General features: G+C 28.5%; 1 pseudogene; it reads left to right on the top strand.

Annotated features, from left to right (window-relative positions):
- Positions 1-508: 508 nt before the first annotated feature.
- The window catches only part of LOC142232662 (uncharacterized), a 179,015-nt pseudogene continuing 157,740 nt past the window's right edge, over positions 509-21,783 (top strand).

The raw sequence follows: 21,783 nt of genomic DNA, 5'->3' as shown, positions 1-21,783 counted from the left end.
ATTTTGGCACAATTTTGTTTCTATAGTAAATTTTGTCCAGAATTGGAAATCTAGAGATTTTGGGGACCACAATGAGTTATGTCAAATGAGGTTTATGTCGGGTAGTGCCACCCTAATATGAACCAATTTCCAATTCCTTTGAGTCCTCAGTCTTCGATTATATATTTGTGTATTTTATGTTTGTCTATCTGCATCGTATTAACAATCAAAAACAACCAAGCCAAACCAATTCTCTCACATATCTATGAAATAGTCTTGGGAAAAAACAAAAATCGAATATAAATTCAATTTACAAGAAAGGGGGAGAAATTTTGTTTTTTGTTTTTTTAGTAAAAAAATAAAAAAATGAAATATTTTAAATGTTTCCATAGCTGCACGTCTGTGTGGATACTGTGAAAATATTGGATACAAATTATATACTCTGTGTGTCGTTGACAAATCAAATAAAGTATACGGGAAGAACTGACAAATGAAAACTCAAACAGTTCTTCATTTCATTTCCTGCCAAATGGTGATGACACATCAAGATAAGTGTGAAAATTCTGATGTGAATGTGTCGTCAAGTAGTACACATCAGTACTATCCTTCATATTCTCTAGGGCAAGAGCGTTTATGGAAGTAAGAAATATTGAATTGAAATTGAAAATATTATAAAAAATTGCATTTGCATTTTCCATCAACGATGCGGGTTCAAGATATTATTGTACGTAGTACATTTAACGTACCATAGTACATCTATATACACTGAACAAAATATTGACCTAATATGATGAAGAATTATGTAACCTAAATTTTCTTTAACGCAATTTAGACAATATAGTTAAAATCTTTAGCTTAAAAATCCTTTTCATTAAATCTAGGACACGAATATTGGTATATAGTTAGTAGCACTAATCCATATGAAATTAATGGGGACTTGAGAAAAATCGGTATTACTATTAGCCATCTATAGTATATCAATTTAAAGAACAAAATATACAAACGTCGAAAAATGACTTTTGCGGCTAATCGATTTTTTTTCAAAAAGTCGATTTTTGACTTTTTGTAATTCTCACATTCACCTAATCAATTTAGGATATTCTTGGACATCGACTAATCGATTTTTAATGCCCAAGAAAATGGGATATTTTACTAGAGCATACCAGTTCATAACGATAAATGTTTTTGCCTCATACACTTCTAGTTCAGGTGAAATGTATACTGTGTCATTTTGTCTCTAAGTGTGCGTGACACCACAAACAACAAAAAATGTGAGCCTTCACAAGGACCCACTATACTAACCAGGATATGCAATATTATACGGTTAAGAGTTTATATATACTAAAGTGGATAAAACACAATGTCAACGTAAATAAATATCACACTTAAGAGCAATTAAGCAATGTTAAAAGCCTACACAAAAATTGCAAACAGCAACAACAAAATTAACCACTCCACAAACGTCATAATAGCCAAACACACACATACATACAGATAAAGTGAATGCAAAACCAAAAGCATTCATATATCGTTTAAACAGTGGAACAGACAGTCTACATATACAGGGTGGCTGATATGGAATGCATCGAAATAAACCCCAATATTATTTAATTTTTTGCTATCACGGCTACTAGAATTCTACCAAAAATGATAGATTTTGTAAATTTTGGTAAAATTGGTACAATTCTTGATGTTTTGGTATATTTAGCCAAATAGTCCTCTCCAGAAGTACCTTACAAATTTTCTATACAAAATAAAATTTTGATAAAATTTTCTGTATAAATAAAATTTTGACAAAATTTTCTATAAAAATATAATGTTGACAAAATTTTCCATAGAAATAGAATTTTCATAAAATTTTCTAGAGATATAAAATTTTGACAAAATTTTCTACAAAAAAAAATACTGAAAAAAATTTGTATATAAATCAAACATTGACAAAATTATCTATGGAAATAAAATTTTGTAAAAATTTTCTATAGAAATAAAATTTTTAAAAATTTTCTACAAAAATTTTTACAAAATTTTCTACAGAAATAAAATGTTGACAAGATTTTCTATGCAAATAAAATTTAGCCAACATTATCTAGAGGAGTAAAATTTTGACAAAATTTTTTATACCAAAAAATTTTATAAAATTTTCTATAGAAATACAATTTTAATAAAACTTTCTATAGAGATACAATTTTTACAAAATTTTTTATACAAAAAATTTGATAAAATTTTCTATAGAAATACAATTTTTGACAAAATTTCCTATAGAAATTAAATTTGTAGAAGATTTTATAGAGAAATAAAATATTTCACAAAACATCCTATAGAAATAACATTTTTGTCTAATTTCCTATAGAAATAAAATTTTTGACTAAATTTCCTATAGAAATAAAATTTTTACAATAAAAATAGAAATAAAATTTGGACAAAATTTTCTACTGAATAAAATTTTGACAAAATTTTCCATAGAAATACAATTTTTGACAAAATTTGTATAGAAATATAATCTTTGACAAAATTTTCTATAAAAATAAAATTTTCACAAAATTTTCTATAGAAATAAAATGTTGATAAAATTTTCTATAGAAACAAAATTTCGACAAAATATTTGATAAAATTTTCTGTATAAATAAAATTTTGACAAATTTTTCTAAAAAATATAATGTTGACAAAATTTTCCATAGAAATAAAATTTTCTATAGATATAAAATTTTGACAAAATTTTCTACAAAAATAAAATACTGAAAAAAATTCTATAGAAATCAAATATTGACAAAATTATCTATGGGAATAAAATTATGACAAAAATTTCTACAGAAATAAAATTTTGCCAACATTATCTACAGAAATAAAATTCTGACAAAATTTTCTGTAGAAATAAAATTTTGACAAAATTTTCTATAGAAATAAAATTTCGTTTTGTTTGTTATTGTTGGCTTCTCTTCAATCGTTATTGTCTATAGGGCAATAACGTCTATAGGGCTTTGCCCAAATAAATTTGACAAGCATACTTTTCCTCTGTTGGTTAAGCTACACTTGTAGTTTAGTCAATGCATGGCTTTAAGCTGAGATCAAAAAACAAATAAAATTTTGACAAAATTTTGTATGCAAAAAATTTGATAAAATTTTCTATAGAAATACAATTTTAATAAAACTTTCCATAGAGATAAAATTTTTGACAAAATTTCCTATAGAAATTAAATTTGTAGAAGATTTTATACAGAAATAAAATATTTCACAAAACATCCTATAGAAATAACATTTTTGTCTAATTTCCTATAGAAATAAAATTTTTGACTAAATTTCCTATAGAAATAAAATGTTTGACTAAATTTCCTATAGAAATAAAATTTTTACAATAAAAATAGAAATATAATCTTTGACAAAATTTTCTATAGAAATAAAATATTGACAAAATTTTCTATAGAAACAAAAATTTTCGACAAAATATTTGATAAAATTTTCTGTATAAATAAAATTTTGACAAAATTTTTTAAAAAATATAATGTTGACAAAATTTTCCATAGAAATAAAATTTTCTATAGATATAAAATTTTGGCAAAATTTTCTACAAAAATAAACTACTGAAAAAATTTCTATAGAAATCAAATATTGACAAAATTATCTATGGAAATAAAATTTTAACAAAATTTTCTATAGAAATAGAATTTTTAAAAATTTTCTACAAAAATTTTTACAAAATTTTCTACAGAAATAAAATGTTGACAATATTTTCTATGAAAATAAAATTTTGCCAACATTATCTACAGAAATAAAATGCTGAGAAAATTTTCTATAGAAATTAAATTTTGACAAAATTTTTTATACAAAAAATTTGATAAAATTTTCTATAGAACTTCAATTTTAATAAAACTTTCCATAGAGATAAAATTGTGACAAAATTTTTTATACAAAAAATTTGATAAAATTTTCTATAGAAATACAATTTTTGACAAAATTTCCTATAGAAATAAAATTTGTAGAAGATTTTATAGAGAAATAAAATATTTCACAAAACATCCTATAGAAATAACATTTTTGTCTAATTTCCTATAGAACTTTTTTGACTAAATTTCATATAGAAATAAAATTTTTACAATAAAAATAGAAATAAAATTTGGACAAAATTTTCTACTGAATAATTTTTCTAAAAAAATTTTCCATAGAAATACAATTTTTGACAAAATTTTTATAGAAATATAACCTTTGACAAAATTTTCTATAAAAATAAAATTTTCACAACATTTTCTATAGAAATAAAATGTTGACAAAATTTTCTATAGAAAAAAAAAATTTCGACAAAATATTCTATAGAAAGAGAAATTTTACAATAAAAATAGAAATAAAATTTGAACAAAATTTTCTACTGAATACAATTTTGACAAAATTTGTATAGAAATAAAATGTTGTCCCATAAAAATAAAATTGGACAAAATTCCTATAGAAATAAAATTTTCAGAACATTTTTAATAGAATTTTCTATAAACAAAAAAATTGGACAAAATTGTATATAGAAATAAAATTTTTGACAACATTATCCATAGAAATACAATCTCGAACAAAATTTTCTATAGAAATAAAATTTTTGACAAAATTTTCTATAGAAATAATATTTTGACAAAATTTTCAATAGAAATACAATTTCGATAAAATGTTCTATAGAAATAACATTTTTACATAATTTTCTACAGAAATTTTTAAAAATTTTCTACAGAAATAAAATTTTGACAACATTTTCTATGGAAAAAAATTTGACAACATTACACTGAAAAAACAGTGAACCCACCAGGAAGAAAACTTTTGGTTAAGTTTAGAAAGTTTTGAATATTTTTAAAAAATTTTTATTAAATATTATTATTATTTAACTAATTTTTATTAAATAGTATTACAAACGCCGATATCACAAAAATAAGTAAATATATTTTCGACAAATTCAAGAAAATTTATTAGACATAAATATTTTTTTTTACTTGTTAAAGAAAATTTTGTAGTTTGAAGGAAAAAAATGCAGTTCAAAATCGCAAGAATGTCTTTAGTGACATACGATGTTCATGATGAACGCATTTGTAGTAAAATTTACAAATTTAAAAAAATTAATGAACTATTTTGTGAGAAATAAGAGTTAAGTAAATCTTTATGCTTAATTTGTGCATATTTTCCCCCATTTTTTAGTTCATTTTACTAACGTACGCAATAAATTATCAGAGTAAAGGAAACTTTCTCCAACCATAATAATTCCATAAACTAAAATAAAGTTAAATTGGCTTAAGTGAAATATAGAGTTCATTTTTTTGAGTGTATCTATGGAAATAAAATTTTGACCAAATTTTATGGAGAAATAAAATTTTGACAACATTTTTTAGAGAAATAAAATTTCCTATAGAAATAAAATTTTGACAAAATTTTCTATAGAAATAATATTTAGACAAAATTTTCGATAGAAATAAAATTTTGACAAAATCTTCTATAGAAATAAAATTTTGACAAAATTATCTATATATATAAAATTTTGATGAAATTTCCTATAGAAATGAAATTTTGATGAAATTTCCTATAGAAATAAAATTTTGACGAAATTTTTTTAGAAATAAAATTTTGACAACATTTTCTATAGAAATGAAATTTTGACAAAATACTCCTCTACAACTAAGAGCTACTTCAATTTTATATAGAAATGCTAATAAAATTCTCTATAGAAATAAAATTTTGATGAAACTTCCTATAGAAATAAAATTTTGACAAAATTTTTTATAGAAATAAAAATTTGACAAAATTTTGTATAGAAATAAAAATTTGACAAAATTTTGTATAGAAATAAAATTTTTACAAAATTTTCTATACAAATAAAATTTTGACAAAATTTTCTAAAGAAATAAAATTTTAACAAAATTTTCTATAGAAATAACATTTTGACAAAATATTCTATAAAAATAAAATTTTGACAAAAAAAGTACATTGTAAGTAAGCTCTCCCTTTTTGTAGATGTAGTAAGATTCCCTAAAAATAACATAAAAAAAAGGTTCATTTGACGGAGTCATTTTTTCACTAACGACGAAAATTTTTAAATTTTCAAATTGGTAAAATTTTCATAAATTTTAGTTGATTATTTTTGGCACGAGTGGCAAGCGTGCACTCTTATCATGTCGATAATTTTGTTGATTTACTTTAGTCTCTCCATATATCAATTAGCTTGCATATATCACAATCATAACCCATTTGGCTTATAATATACACATATAAATATTGTATTCATATTAAGCTTTGAGCATTGCATTCAACTAATTGCTTTAGGAATTTAAAATGCTCATCGTTTGAAAAAAATGTTTGTTAAATTAATGTTTTTAAGACATAAGTCACTATTGTGATATATAAAAAAATGAATCTGTTGTGATTATAGCCTTGGAGATGGTAAAATTAATTAATTTTTATCACAACATACGTCGACAACAAAAGGTGGATATTGTGTACGAGTGTTACCAATATATAAAGCATTAAAATATGTATTAAATTGTTTATTTTTGTGATTTCTTTTTTGGTGTTGATTAAAGTTATAATAATTGGATAATGGTTGGGCGGGTAGTAGTATGGATTGTAATCAAAATCATAAATTCGACTATTCAAATTTTCAACTTTTTCAAAAGAGGTCAGGTGTAAATTTACACCTTTGGGTGACCATCAGGGAGCCACCGTGTTGCAATGGTTAGCATGCCCGCCTTGCATATAAAGAGTCATAGTTTCAATCCTAATTTCGACAAAACACCAAAAAATTTTAAGCTGTGGATTATCCGCTCTCAGCAATGTTGGTGACATTTCTGAGTATTTCAAAGCTTCTCTATGTGGTTTCACTGTGGTGTGGGCCTCCGTAACGCCGATGATTGCTCGTTTTCATCGACTGTAGGGACAAAAGAAGAGCCGAATATTATGGGGAAAATACAATATTATAGCCCTAGTCAAAATATTACACCTATAGAAAATTTTGTCAAAAATTGTATTTCTCTGGAAAATTTTATCAAACATTTTATTTTTCTGGAAAATTTTGTCAAAAATTTTATTTTTCTGGAAAGTTTTGTCAAAAATTTTATTTCTCTGGAAAATTTTGTCAAACATTTTATTTTTCTGGAAAATTTTGTCAAAATTTTATTTTTAATAAAAATTTAGTCAACATTTTATTTCTATAGAAAATTTTGTCAAAATTTTATTTCTATAGAAAATTGAAGTAGCTCTTAGTTGTAGAGGAATATTTTGCAAAATCTACCAAAACCAATCTACCAAACAGTAGAAGCTCTAAAATTTTTTATAGAATTCTACCAACTGTGGAAACAGTGTACGAGTGTCGTTCGCTGCATAGAAATATAAGTTATTTGTGTACCACACTCTAATTATTAAAAAAACTCCAATTACTAAGTTAATTAATTACTAATATAAATTAAATTATATTCAACTAACATAAACCGAATTACGTTAACATAAAATTCAAGATTATTATATCTTCATACACAAGACGGTCAACCTGACTAATGATTGTTTATTTTTATACCCTCCACCATAGGATGGGGGGTATATTAACTTTGTCATTCCGTTTGTACCACATCGTAATATTGCTCTAAGACCCCATATTCTGGGTCGTGGTGAAATTCTGAGTCGATCTGAGCATGTCCGTCCGTCCGTCCGTCCGTCTGTTGAAATCACGCTAACTTCCGAACGAAGCAAGCTATCGACTTGAAACTTGGCACAAGTAGTTGTTATTGATGTAGATCGGATGGTATTGCAAACGGGCCATATCGGTTCACTTTTATGTATAGCCGCCATATAAACGGACCCCCAAATTTGGCTTGCAGAGCCTATAAGAGAAGCATATTTATTCCGATCTGGCTAAAATTTGGTACATGGTGTTAGTATATAGTTTCTAACACCCATGCAAAAATTGATCCATATCGGTCAATAATTATATATAGCCCCCATATATACCGATCCCCCGATTTGGCTTGTTGTGCCTCAAAGAGAAGCAAATTTCATCCGATCCGGCTGAAATTTGGCACATGGTGTTGGTATATGGTCTTTAACAACGTTGCAAAAATTGGTCCACATCGGTTCATAATTATATATAGCCCCCATATAAACCGATCCCCAGATTTGGCTTGCGGAGCCTCAAAGAGAAGCAAATTTCATCCGATATGGCTGAAATTTTGTACATGGTATTAGTATATAGTCTCTAACAATCATGCACAAATTGGTCCATATCGGTCAATAATTTTATATAGCCCCCATATAAACCGATCCCCAGATTTGAACTCCGGAGCCTCTTAGAGGAGCAAAATTCATCCGATCCGTTTGAAATTTGGTACGTGGTGTTAGTATATGGCCGCTAATAACCATGCCAAAATTGGTCCATAATTATATATAGCCCCCATATAAACCAATTCCAGATTTGGCTTTTGGAGCCTCTAAGAGAAGCAAATTTCATCCGATCTGGCTGAAATTTGGTACATGGTGTTAGTGTATGGTCTCTAACAACCATGCAAAAATTGGTCCACATCGGTCCATAATTACATATAACCCCCATATAAACCTTTCCCCAGATTTGATCTCCGGAGCCTGTTGGAGGAGCAAAATTCATCCGATCCGGTTCAAATTTGCAACGTGGTGTTAGTATATGGCCGCTAATAACCATGCCAAAATTGGTCCATATCGGTCTATAGTTATATATAGCCGATCCCCAATCACACAAAAATTGGTCCATATCGGTTCATAATCATGGTTGCCACTCGAGCCAAAAATAATCTAGCAAAATTTTATTTCTATAGAAAATTTTGTCAAAATTGTATTCCTATAGAAAATTTTGTGAAATTTTATTTCTATAGAAAATGTTGGCAAAATTTTATTTCTATAGAAAATTTTGTCAAAATGTTATTTCTATAGCAAATTTTGTTAAAATCGTATTTCTATAGAAAATTTTGTCCAAATTTTACTTCTATAGAAAATGTTTGCAAAATTTTATTTCTATAGAAAATTTTGTCAAACTTAATTATATACGTATTTAATCGGCCTTTGTAAGTTTAATATATACCACGTATGGACTATGGTATACGTTACGGTATTAGGAAGTGGTATATATTACGGTATTAGGAAGTTTTAAGATACCTTGCCATCGGTAAGTGTTACCGCAACCCAAGTATTTCGATTGTGGATGGCAGTGTTTGGAAGAAGTTTCTACGCAATCCACGATGGAGGGTACAGAAGCTTCGGCCTGGCCGAACTATATACTTGTTTTAGCATCATCGTACTGTTCACACCATACTATTCTGTTGAATTTATCTTAAATTCCCCTATCTAGCCCAGGGTGCGTATACAATACGCATTCATTCCAATTGCATTTCACGCAACTCATACGCCACCATGGCAATAGTCCCCATTGGTTGTTAGAAGTTTTGCTGTTTTGGTAGATTTTTGGTGAATTTCATTACGGAGAAATCAGGATAAAATAGATTATTTTAAATAGATTATTAAAGTATATATTCAATTTCAGATAAATCAAATACGTTGCTAAATTCATTATAATATTTACAGAGCCGATAAAAATAACTGCGTTCCTTGTAATTATTTCTACAGAGGGTAGTTTTAATAGAAAATATTGTCGTGTGACACGTGAAGGCACATTCACGCAGAGAAGGAATAGGATCACCGCAAACATTTTTTAAGAGCAAAATGTTATTTTTGGACGGTGAACATGGAACATTTTTGTCGCTCAAATGTGATTTTCTCCGCAAACATATACATGGGTGCCGAAATCGGATACATAATTTTCGAGAAAATAACATTTTTGAGACAAACATGTTCCATGTTCACCGTTCAAAAATAACATTTTGCTCTTGAAACATGTTTAAAGGTGATCATATTCCTTCTCTGGGTGTTAATGTTGATTTTACTAATTAATTGTTATACCCACCACTATGGAATGGTGACGGGGGTATAATAAGTTTGTCATTCCGTTTGTAACACATCGAAATATCGATTTCCGACTATATAAAGTATATATATTCTTGATCAGGGAGAAATTCTAAGACGATATAATGATGTCCGTCTGTCGGTCTGTCCGGCTGTCTGTCTGTTGTAATCACGCTACAGTCTTCAATAATGAAGCAATCGTGCTGAAATTTTGCACAAACTCGTCTTTTGTCTGCAGGCAGGTCAAGTTGGGCTATATCGGTCCAGGTTTTGATATAGTCCCCATATAGACCGATCTCCCGATTTTACTTCTTGGGATTATAGAAACCGCAGTTTTTATTCAATTTATCTGAAATTGGAAATCTAGAGGTATTGTAGGACCACAAATACGTGTGCCAAAAATTGTGAGTATCGGTCCATGTTTTGATATGGTCCCCATATAAAACGACCTCCTGATTTGGGGTATTGGGCTTATAGAAACCCGATTTTACTTCTTGAGCTTCTAGAATCCGTAGTTTTTATCCTATTTGTCTGAAATTGGAAATCTAGAAGTATTTTCGGGTCATAAAGAGGGGTGCCGAAAACGGTGAGTATCGGTCCATATTTTAGTATAGCCCCCATAAAAACGATCTCCCGATTTAACTCCTTGGGTTTCTAGAAACCGTAGTTTTTATCTGATTTGCCTGAAATTTTAAATATTCTGGTATTTTAGGCTCACAAAAACGTATATCGGATTAAGTTTTTATCGGTCCATTTGGTAATGCCTCCATATAGACCGACTTCACTCCTTGAGGGTGTAGAAGGTGCACTGAATATGAAAATTGCTTGAAACTCAATGTAAAATTTCCAGATTTTACTTCTACAGATTTAAGAATTCAAATCAAGACGTTATTTTATAATTTTCTTGCACACTTACAAGAGATGTTACTGATTCCTCTAAAACTCAAACAAAAGTGGTTCTCATAAATCCAGAATCTGATATAGTCCAAATAGGTGAAATCCTTAAATTTATCTTTGGGAAGCTTCTTCAAATCCTCAAGCCCTCCTGAAATTTCAAAGGAAACCCTAATATTTGTTCAAGATTCGGCCCGGCCAAACTTAGTGCTATATATACTTGTTTTGTTTCAAATAGGTTAAAAACAGAGTAAGAATTCATAAAATGATATAAATTATTTATTTGACAAAATATCACAGACTTTTTTAATTTACATCCAAACATTGAATTCGGATCAAACCTAAAGAATTGATGAAAATTCAGTGCAACGTTTGTTGAAACGGAGGACTTCCGTCGTATGACAAGCCCATGTTAAATTCATCGCTTCTGCGTCAATTTTGCACCACTTCCGGATCGAAAAAGAACATTTTCATTACATTTTAGGTGACGCTTTTTTTGCTGGGTCTGTATATTTATACCCTGCGCCACACTGTGGAACAGGGTATTATAAGTTAGTGCATATGTTTGTAACACCCAGAAGGAGACGAGATAGACACATGGTGTCTTTGGCAATAATGCTCAGGGTGGGTCCCTGAGTCGATATAACCATGTCCGTCTGTCCGTCCTTCCGTCCGTCCGTCCGTCTGTCTGTGTACACATTTTTGTGATCAAAGTTTAAGCCGCAATTTAAGTCCAATCGCCTTCAAATTTGCCACATGTTCCTAATTTGGGTCAGAATAGAACCCTATTGATTTTGGAAGAAATCGGTTCAGATTTAGATATAGCTCCCATATATATCTTTCGCCCGATATGCACTAATATGGACCCAGCAGCCAGAGTTTTATTCCGATTTGCTTGAAATTTCGTACAAACATAACACTTAGTCGTATAGTCAAGTGTGCAAAATTTGATTGAAATCGGTTCAGATTTAGATATAGCTCCCATATATATCTTTCGCCCGATATGGACTTATATGGCCCCAGAAGCCAGATTTTTGGCCGAATTTGGTTGAAATTTTTCACTAGGAGTACAATTAGTAGTGTAGTCAAGTGTGCAAAATTTGATTGAAATCGGTTCAGATTTAGATATAGCTTCCATATATTTATCTACCGATATGGACTTATATGGCCCCAGAAGCCAGAGTTTTACCCCAATTTGGTTTAAATTTTGCACTAGGAGTACAATTGGTAGTGTAGTCAAGTGTTCAAAATTTGATTGAAATCGGTTCAGATTTAGATATAGCTCTCATATATATCTATCGCCCGATATACACTCATTTGCCCACAGAGGCCAATTTTTTGCTCCGATTTAGTTGAAATTTTGCACAGGGAGTAGAATTAGCATTGTAGCTATACGTGCCAAATTTGGTTGAAATCGGTTCAGATTTAGATATAGCTCCCATATATAGCTTTCGACCGATTTACACTCAAATGACCACAGAGGCCAATTTTTTGCTCCGATTTAGTTGAAATTTTGCACAGGGAGTAGAATTAGCATTGTAGCTATACGTGCCAAATTTGGTTGAAATCGGTTCAGATTTAGATATAGCTCCCATATATAGCTTTCGACCGATTTACACTCAAATGACCACAGAGGCCAATTTTTTGGTTCGATTTAGTTGAAATTTTGCACAGGGAGAAGAATTAGCATTGTAGCTATGCGTGCTACAATGCTAATTCGCTTCAGATTTAGATATAGCTCCCATATATATGTTTTTTTGATTTCGACAAAAATGGTCAAAATACCAACATTTTCCTTGTAAAATCGCCACTGCTTAGTCGAAAAGTTGTAAAAATGACTCTAATTTTCCTAACCTTCTAATACATATATATCGAGCGATAAATACTAAATAAATTCGTCGCTTCTGAGTCAATTTTGCACCAATTCCGGATCCAAAAAGAACATTTTCATAACTTTTTTGGCGACGCTTTTTTTGCTGGGTCTGTATATCTTTAACTATCAGAGTCAAGAAATTTTAAGTGAAGATGATGCAGATATGAAAACTGAGTTAATTTACTTCAAATTTCCAGCGTCCCACATTACGGCGAAACCGCTTAGAGAAGCTTTGAAACGCTCAGAAATGTCACCCTCACTACTGAAAGGGGATGATTCACCGCTGAAACCCCTTTGGTGTTTGGTCTAAACCGGGATATGCAAAAATCTATACCCCACAGTATCATATAAGCACATTCGTCTTTGCCATACATCGCCTGCGTTGGAAAACCTCACTTCGGCTGAACTCTCTGGTATTTTCCATCATTGGTTGCATTGTCTTATTTGCACTTGTTATTGGATTGTCACATACACTTCATTTGATGAAATAATTGAATTAATTAATTATATGTCCTCATTCAGATAATAACAGATGATTACAAAATATCACGTACAATATATTTTTGACATTTTGAATGCAATGAATTATAAGTGAAGAGTTATAATTAAAAATTAAAAGCTTTATTTTCTATTAATTAGAAATTCTTTGGAAATTTTACAAATCAAATTAAAATTCTATTGGCTAACATTAATATTCATATATAAGCCATTATGGCACATGGCCCAACTCATAATCCTATAATAATACTACTATTATTTAGAATAAATATTATGACATTTTCTCTTGTTGCCTTGCACTATATGTATTGTGCATAAACTCTCCTCATTGAAATTAGGATCACGCAACTAATCCTATTTTCTTGTCATACAGGTGGTGACAGTAATTTACTTAAATGTATTCCAAAATGTATGTTATTTATTTAATTTAATTTTTGTAATTGAACTTTGTCAACAACTCAATTAATTTGTCAACGCCAATTTATATCAATTGTCCACAAAACACAAATCCCTCAACAATTGAGTGTAGACAATTTCATATATGTACATATACATATGCAATACATACATATGTATGTATATCAACATTCATATATGATATTCTTTACGTATACTCGTAGTGTTGAAATATATTAAATTGGCTTTATAGTTTCATTCAATTCATAGACAATATAAATATAGGTAAGACCAGGAAAAGTGTGACGTACCCAGCAAAAAAATTTGGAAGTACTTCTAAAGGCACAACTTTAAAAGCACTTCCAAAAATGTCCTTCCAGAGATGTTCTTTATTTTAACTACTCAGAAAGTTCTTTTAATTCAATTTTTTATAACTCGTTGTTTTCATACTTTTAAAGGGCAATTTTAACATTTTTTGTTTCAAATATGTTAAAAACAGGGTAAGGATTAATAAAATGGTATAAATTATTTAAATTTTGTCGAAAAAATTCTAAATTCATTCTAGAAAAATTGTTAAATTTTGAAAATATTTGAGGTCAAGGGTTTCAGACAAGCGTTAGATTGCATTAAAAATCATAAAAAATTATAAAAATTAATTATTTGTCAAAATACCACAAAATTGTTTAATTCTAATCCAAAACACTGAATTCGGATCACATCTAAAGAAGTGGTGCATATTGAGTGCAATGGCTGTGGAAATGGTGAACATCCGTCCTATGACAAACCTATGTTAAATTCATCGCTTCTGCGTCAATTTTGCACCACTTCCGGATCCAAAAAGAACATTTTCACTACTTTTTTGGCGACGCTTTTTTTGCTGGGTAGTGGATCAGTGATTTGAATTTTCGCTGATATATCAAATGTCCATATGTCCATATATACAAGTACGAGTATATACGGCCGTAAGTTCGGCCAGACCGAATCTTATATACCCACCACCATGGTTTGCGTAGAAACTTCTACTAAAGACGGTCATCCACAATTGAATTACTTGGGTTGCGGCCGATGGCATGGCATCTTAAAACTTCTTAACATCATCTTCTAAATTGTAAGTTAGTCCATGCGGGATATAATTAGACAAAATAAAGTTCGATTAAATAATTATATATTCAGTTCTTGACCGGTATATATAGGAAAGAAATAATTATGAACCGATATGACCCTTTATATGGGGGCTATATTCAATTATGAACACGAGTCTACCAAAAGTGACAGATTTTTTACTATTTGGAAGCTTGGTCGAATTCTTGATGTTTTGGAAGATTTTGCAAAATATTCCTTTCCAACTAAGCTGTGCTTTATAAATTTTCTATAGAAATAAAATTCTGCCAAAATTTTCTATAGAAATAAAATTTTGACAAAATTTTCTATAGAAATAAAATTTTGACAAAATTTTCTATAGAAATAAAATTTTGACAAAATTTTCTATAGAAATAAAATTCTGACAAAATTTTCTATAGAAATAAAATGTTGACAAAATTTTCTATAGAAATAAAATTTTGACAAAATTTTCTATAGAAATAAATTTTTGACAAAATTTCTATAGAAATAAAATTTTGACAAAATTTTCTATAGAAATAAAATTTTGACAAAATTTTCTATAGAAATAAAATTTTGACAAAATTTTCTATAGAAATAAAATGTTGACAAAATTTTCTATAGAAATAAAATGTTGACAAAATTTTCTATAGAAATAAAATTTTGACAAAATTTTCTATAGAAATAAAATTTTGACAAATTTTTCTATAGAAATAAATTTTTGACAATATTTTCTATAGAAATATAAAATTTTGAAAAAATTTCTATGGCAATAAAATTTTAGTAGATTATTTTTGGCTCGAGTGGCAATCGTGATTTTTCTGTGATTGGGGATCGGTTTATTTGGGGGCTATATATAACAATATGTCGATACGAACCAATTTTGGTATGGTAGTTATCGGCCATATACTAGCGCACTGAATCAAATTTCAACCGGATCGGATGACTTTTGCTCCTCCAAGAGGCTCCGGTGGTCAAATCTGGGGATCGGTTTATATGGGGGCTATATATAATTATGAACCGATATGGACCAATTTTTGCATGGTTGTTAGAGACCATGTACTAACACCATGGACCAAATTTCAGCCGGATCGGATGAAATTTGCTTCTCTTAGAGGCTCCTCAAGCCAAATCTGGGGATCGGTTTATATGGGGCTACATATAATTATCGACCAATGTGGACCAATTTTTGCATGGTTCTTAGACGCCATATACCAACACCATGTACCAAATTTCAGCCAAGTCGGATGAAATTTACTTCTCTTAGAGGATCCGCAAGCCAAATCTGAGGATCGGTTTATATGGGGGCTATATATAATTATGGGCCGATATGGACCAATTTTTGCAGGGGTTTTTAGAGACCATGACCATTAGAGTACCAAATTTCATCAATAACAACTACTTGTGCCAACTTTCAAGCTTGTTTCTTTCGGAAGTTTTCTTAGATCGACTCAGAATTTCACCACGACCCAGAATATATATACTTTATGGGGTCTTGGCGCAATATTTCGAAGTGTTACAAACGGAATGACAAAGTTAATATACCCCCAATCCTATGGTGGAGTGTATAAAAATTGTGCTAAAAATGAAAGCCAAATTCCTTGGGTTTGTTTTTAATGTAAATTCAAAGTTAAAAACAAAAAATTACGGTATTTTGCAAAATTGCCCAAAACAAAATTTCATACAAACTTGGGGGATTTTTCGTTATGAAAAACAGCCCAATAGTTTTGGGGGTTATAAAATATATATCGCCACCTATATATTTTTTGTGTTCGTTTTTTTTTTTTTTTTTTTGAAACTTAACAATTTTATATTCTTTTTGGCCAATTTTGAATATATTTGGGGAATTTTCCACATCATCTTTTTTGGGCTTTAATTTTCCATAAAGGGTTATTTTTCATATTTTTTATAGAAATAATGGTCACAATTTTATTTCTATAATATAATATTTATCATAATTTTATTTCTAAGAAATTTTTTTCTTTTCTTTTTCTTTTTTTTTATAGAAAATGTTCTATAGAAAATTTTGACAAAATTTTTTTCCTCATATTTGTTGTTTTGATCTCAGCTTAAAACCATGCATTGACTAAACACAAGTGTAGCTTAACCAAGAGAAGAAAAGAATGTTTGTCAAATTTATTTGGGCAAAGCCCTATAGACTGCAAGATGGTTGGATGGACGCACACACATTCCTCACACATTCCTCATCAGCATCCTTTACATGCAGCAAAACTATCAACCAATTATCAGAATAAATTCTGGCAGTTCACTAAACCCAAAGTGAACAACCCTTGAACCTTCCGAAAAAAGGTTTATGATAGATAAATTCGTACAAATATATCTCTTTTCCTGTGCCACTGTCAAATCATCGATCATCATTCGTTTTGTTTCGTTATTGTTAGCTTATTCTTCAATCATTATTGTTGTTCTTGATTTCAGCTCAAAATCATGCATTGACTAAACTAGTAGTAAGTGTAAGTGTAGCTTGTCAAAATTTTATGTATAAGAATTTTTTGTCAAACTTCTATTTTTATAGAAAATTTTGTCAAATTTTGTGATTTCTATAGAAAATTTTGGCAAAATTTTATTTCTATAGAAAATTTTGTCAAAATTTTATTTCTATAGAAAATTTTGGCAAAATTTTATTTCTATAGAAAATTTTGGCAAAATTTTATTTCTATAGAAAATTTTGTCAAAATTTTATTTCTATAGAAAATTTTGGCAAAATTTTACTTCTGTAGAAAATTTTGTCACAATTTTATTTCTATAGAAAATTTTGTCAAAATTTTATTTCTATAGAAAATTTTCTCAAAATTGTATTTATATACAAACATTTTTCACAAAATATTATTTCTATTGCAAATTTGGCCAAATTTTTATTTCTATGGAAAATTTGGTCTAAATTTTATTCTACGAGTACAACATTTTATTCTACAGAAAATTTTGCAAATATTTTACTTATATAGAAATTTTTCTTAAAAGTTTCTCAAAATTTTATTCCTATAGCAAATTTTGTCAAAACTTTATTTCATAGACAATTTTGTCAAAATTTTATTCAATAGAAAACTTTGTCATAATTTTATTTCTATAGAAAATTTTGTCATAATTTTATTTCTATAGACAATTTTGTCAAAACATTTTTTTTCTCATATTTGTTGTTTTGGTCTCAGCTTAAAAACCATACGTTGTCTAAGCGACAAGAGTAGCTTAACCAACAGAGGAAAAGGATGTTTGTCAAATTTATTTGGGCCAAGCCCTACAGACTGCAAGATGGTTGTATGGACGCACGTTTCAGAATTACCATATTCCTCATCAGCTTCCCCTACTTGCAGCAAAACTATCAACCAATTATCAGAACAAATTCTGGTAGTTCTCCAAACCTAAATTGAACCACACTTGAACCTTCTGAAAAAAGGTTTATGATAGTCGGCTTATGCCGAAATAAATTCGTACAAACATATATCTTTTCCTTTGCCACTATACAAAATTTTGTCAAAATGTTATTTCTTCAGAAAATTTTGTCAAAATTTTATTTCTACAGAAAATTTTGTCTAAATTTTATTTCTCTAGAAAAATTTGTCAATTTTTTTTTCTCCAGAAATTTTGTCAAAATTTTATTTCTATAAAAAATTTTGTCAAAATTTTATTTCGTTTTGTTTTGTTACTGTTGGTTTGTACTTCAATCATATTTGTTGTTTTGATCTCAGCTTAAAAACCATTGCGTTTCTAAAGAAACTTTTTTACTTATATGTAAAAATTTTATTTCTCTAGAAAATTTTGTCAAAATTTTATTTCTATAGAAAATTTTGTGTAAATTTTATTTCTATAGAAAATTTTATTATTATTTCTATAGAAAATTGCAGTAGTTCTTAGTTGAAGAGTAATATTTTGACAAAATGTAATTTCTATACAAAATTTGTCAATATTTAATTTCTCTAGAAAATGTTGTCAACATTTTTTTCTCCAGAAATTTTGCCAAAATTTTATTTCTACAGAAAATTTTGACAAAAATTTATTTCTATAGAAAATTTTGTAAAAATTTTATTTTGTTTTGTTTTGTTATTATTGGTCTATACTTTAATCATATTTTGTGTTTTGATCTCAGCTTAAACACCATTGCGTTTCTAAAGACACTTTAGTCAAAATTTTATTTCTACCGAAAATTTTGTCAAAATTTTATTTCTACCGAAAATTTTGTCAAAATTTTATTACTACAGAAACATTTGTCTAAATTTTATTTCTATCGAAATTTTTGTCAAAATTTTATTTCTACAGAAAATTTTGTAAAAATTTTATTTCTATAGAAAATTTTCTCAATATTTTGTTTCTACAGAAAATTCTGTCAAAATTTTATTTCTATAGAAAATTTTGTAAAAATTGTATTTCTATAGAAAATTTTGTCAAAATTTTATTTCTATAGAAAATGTTGTCAAAATTTTATTTCTGTAAAAAATATTGTCAAAATTTTATTTCTATACAAATTTTTGTCAAAACTTTATTGCTATAGAAAATTTTGTCAAAAACTTTATTGCTATAGAAAATTTTGTCAAAATGTTATATCTATAGACAATTTTGTTCTATTTCTGTAGAAAATTTGTCAAATTTTTATTTCTATAGAATTTAGTCAAAATTTTATTTCTATAGAAAATTTTGTCAAAATTGTATGTCAATGGAAAATTCTGTCAAAATTTTATTTTTATAGAAAATTTTGTCAAAAGTTTATTTCTATAGAAAATTTTGTCATAATTTTATTTCTATAGCAAATTTTGTCAAAATTTTGTTTCTATAGAAAATTTTGTGCAAAAAATGTTTTTCTATAGAAAATTTTGTCAAAAATTTTATTTGTATAGAGATTTTTGTCAAAATTTTATTTATATAGAAAATTTTGTCAAAATTTTATTTGTATAGAAAATTGTGTCGAAATTTTATTTCTACACCCTCAAAAAAAATCGCCTCTTTAACATATGTTCCAAACATATTTTGCAGGAAGCACATATATTATTGGATACTGCCGAAACATTAACATATTTGTTTTATGTGAACATATTATATGTTTGGAAGCATTTTGAGCCCAAAAATATTATATGCTTGGAAGAATTTTCCCAAAGACGATTGTGCTCATTCCCTAACATACTCGTAATTCTCACTTCCACGAAATATTTTAGTTCTTGGCAACTTTTTCTGTAATACAAATAATGTTGAAGAAATTAGTCACTTTTATAAATTATTTAAATTTTACCTTTCGCCTGCACGGAGAATCGAACCGAGGACCATACAGTTTGTAAGCCAACACACTATCCACTGGGCTACGTAGCTGTTATAGTCACCAGCATGCAAAGGGTCGTGGGTTCAATCCCTGCTCCGACCGAACACCATTGTTTTTTTTTTTAATTTACACATTTATATTTATACTATATTAAATTTGTATAATGAAACTTCGAAATGTGGGTTATTAAAGATTTATAGTCAGTAACAGTGCTTGATATAAACGAAATTGACTGATTTTTGGATAACATATTATTTTTTTATTGCAAAATAACAATTTTGTAACAAAAACCTGTTTTTGGTACAAAACTTTAAAATTTGGAAGGAATTCAAAAACTCTAACAAAAGAAGAACGTGGAGTCGAGTAAAAACATACATAAATAATTTTATAATTAATATAAACATAAATTTATTTAGGCGTGAACAGTTTTTTACTGGCATTTAACACCATCGCTCTAAAATGCCTTTTATTTTTCTTTAATAATTCATTTTAAAGAAAATAATCTTTTTAAATTGTTTTAGCTGCAAAACTCGAACTTAATGCCCGCTTTTATATTTGAAGGTGTCCGTCAACTCCTCGTGGACTACTTATTAATAAAGAGGAACTAAACTTTGTTTTTATACATTTTACTGTGTAATTTTTCACTATTTCCACCTTATTTCATTTTACTGTCCCAACTCTAAAAAGAGTATAGTGCCCTTTCGATATTTTTATGAAGACCCCTGATTTCTTTTAACGAACCAAGAAAAAAATTGTGCCCATAATGCCAAAATGATAAACAAAACACATGTCCACACATACATAAAATGCTGCTCACACGGCGAAAACACATGCTGTTTTTTTTTTAATGTCTATTCTCTTGGTTCCGAATGTCTATTCTCTTTATTCAAATTAAATAATATTTAGACTTAAGCATATCAAATTTTTGGCGTTATCATAAACCAGTTTTCCGAAACAACATACAAGCGGTTTCATAGAAATTGTTCTCTTTTGATTCTTTCGCTGTGTTATGTTGATATCTTTTGTCAACTCTCCCGGTTTCCATCTCTATTTCTTTCTCTATACTCTCTCTCTGTCGCTTTGAATAAAATATCACAACATATGTATGTTTAGTCGAAATTTGTAAATTTATACATGTTTGCATTCACACATATGATTTTTATGAAACATTCATGTCCCAAACATAATATATTCTAACATATTAACATAGATGTCCCAAACTTTTAGTGTTAGTTTAGGAACATTGCATGTTTGCACTTAAATATATTGTGTTTTAAAATTGTGCCCGAAACACATTTTGTTTATATCGGAACATATGAAAAACATATTTTTCTAAGAGTGTATAGAAAATTTTGTCAAAATATTATTTCTGTAGAAAATTTTGTCAAAATTTTATTCTACAGAAAAATTGAATTTGGAAGCAAAATTTACCAAAACATCAAGAATTCTACCAATCGATCCAACAGTAGAAAATCTACCATTTTTGGTAGAATTCTATCAACTTCCGCAATTTTCATTCAATTTGCTCGATTTTTCAAAATGTAGAGGGATTTTAAGATCGTAAAGAGCTATTTCAAAATTGATATTGATAGATATTTTTATTTGGCTTCTTGAGGTCATGGAAGCCCCAATTTTTATCCGATTTGATGAAAGTTAAAATCTAAAGGTATTTAAATCCAGAAGGAACTATGCCAAATGTAGTTTATATTGATAAATGTTTCGATATAACTCCTTATAGACCAAGCTTCCGATTTTACCTCTTCGACTCATAGAAACGCTCAATTTGGTTTGGGCACATAAAGGATACTAAATATCATTATTAGTAGTGTTTAGTTTGATA

The sequence above is a fragment of the Haematobia irritans genome, chromosome 1 (genome assembly GCF_050003625.1).
Source record: "Haematobia irritans isolate KBUSLIRL chromosome 1, ASM5000362v1, whole genome shotgun sequence".
NCBI classification, from domain to species: Eukaryota; Metazoa; Arthropoda; class Insecta; order Diptera; family Muscidae; genus Haematobia; species Haematobia irritans.
This window is presented reverse-complemented; position numbering and strand designations above follow the sequence as displayed.